This window comes from Topomyia yanbarensis, chromosome 2 (genome assembly GCF_030247195.1).
Source record: "Topomyia yanbarensis strain Yona2022 chromosome 2, ASM3024719v1, whole genome shotgun sequence".
In the NCBI taxonomy this organism is placed as follows: domain Eukaryota; kingdom Metazoa; phylum Arthropoda; class Insecta; order Diptera; family Culicidae; genus Topomyia; species Topomyia yanbarensis.
The window spans coordinates 91,317,599-91,319,513 of NC_080671.1; positions in this window are offsets into that span (position 1 = coordinate 91,317,599).

Sequence of the window (1,915 nt, forward strand, 5' to 3'; positions counted from 1 at the left end):
TTAGTTTATTATGAAAATTTTGCTTTTTTTTTTAAATTTGAGAAAAATGCGATTCTAGTTCATCAATTACCTTAAATAGCATCAAAATTGGGTAAACTATCCTACATTTTGACTACTACCTAACAGTACAGGACTAACTACCTTGATTGAATATAAATGTAAGATTGTGGGCCTGATTGCTGGCATAAAAGAAGAAATTAACGGCAGGTTGACAAAATCGGGTACAAAAAGTTCATAAAATCGGGGGTGCATACAACCGGGAGTTTATAAAAACGGGTCGAAACTGTATATAACTTTGAAGAAAGATGAGCTTGGAAGACAGATAAAAGATGGACAGCATTTTACACCAATTCTTCGCACAACTAAAGTTTGAAGTTAATTGTCGCATTATATTTTGGTAAAAGGCTATATACAGCTGATCAAAAGTGGAAATTCTTATGTATAAAAGTCCTGGTTATCGTTTGAATATAATTAGGCTGACCGCACGAAGCATGTATACCCGTATTACCCCAACTCTTCTCATATCTCAAGTGGTTGTGCTTAGTAGTAAAAAGTAGTAATTCTTGTGTAGAAAAATCCGGGGAATTGATTGAAGATAATAAGAATGACCGCACAAAACGTTTGTTTCAGTTTTACCTCAATTCTTCACAAAAAACAAGTGTAGAGATATACCTCAATTAACATTTCTGAAAGAGACTGAAAGCGGCTAATCAAAAGTATTTTTTATGTTAAATAGTGCAGGGAATCATGAAACATGAAACCCGTTTCACCTCAAATTCCTCCCTTAGCTCAAGCGTGAAGTTAAAACTTCTCGGAATGAGCGCACGAAAAGTTTGTATCCGTTTACCCTAATTCTTCACTTAATACAAGTATGGAGTTATAACTTTACTCAACATTTCGGAAAGAGGCTGGGAGTGGCTGATGAAAAGTAGCAATTTGCATGTAAAAAATACAAAAAACTCGCGTTCGGCCTGAGACAATGCCAAGAATGTTGATAGGGGAGATGACCTAATAGTGGATGAACTATGCCAACGCCTAAGCAATTTTATAAGTAAACTAACTCAAATTTTCTTATATATGCTCTGTATTTGTATTTATATGGAAGAGCTTACAATTCTACAGTTAAAAAAAAATCCGTACATGTAAGTTAAACCTCTACTTTTTGCAAAATGTTAAAAATAGGAAACGCTGTGTATGACCCAATAGTTGTGATAGAGTTCCTATAGTTGTAATATCTGTTTTCGCTCATCCACATGGGTTATTTCGTACCATTTTAACAAATATAATGGTTCGAAGCATTATCAAATTCTAATAGTTTAATATAATACATTTATTTTCAGTTTGTTAGTTTGTCAGTTTTTTGTCCGACAGGGTATCCGGGTACCTTTTCATATTTAAATCGTGAAATTCCAGTGTTCTTCTCCAAGCTGGGGATGGGTATTTAGTGACATCTTAGAACATCCTCAAGTTTAGCTTTTTGGGGAATAAAATTGATGAAGTGGAAAACGGGGGTCTGAGGAAGGGTTTCCAGATTTTTTTTACCCCGTAACAGGCCAACAAGGGTACCCGAGCAGCCAAAAACTGAAATGCTCGTAAATGCGGCATTTTTTAACCGATTTTGACTCTTTTAGATGTTTTGGATTCAGGAACTTATCTACTTTTAGATTCTGTGAAAATGAATCAGATGAATTACCCTGCTTGCAGGGATTTCGGATGTTTCGGAGGAATGTTCCGGTATTGGAAGATCATTTGTGAATTTCAATAGGATACTGGAAATATGGATATCAAAATTCATGAAATTGCCTCAGAAGACTGCATCTTAGGGTCCTGAAATCATTTGGTGATTTGACTCCGAAACGAACATTTCGTGGGGCCGTGGGTGGCCGTTCTGAGGTCAAAGTGTCATGGTCCCGTA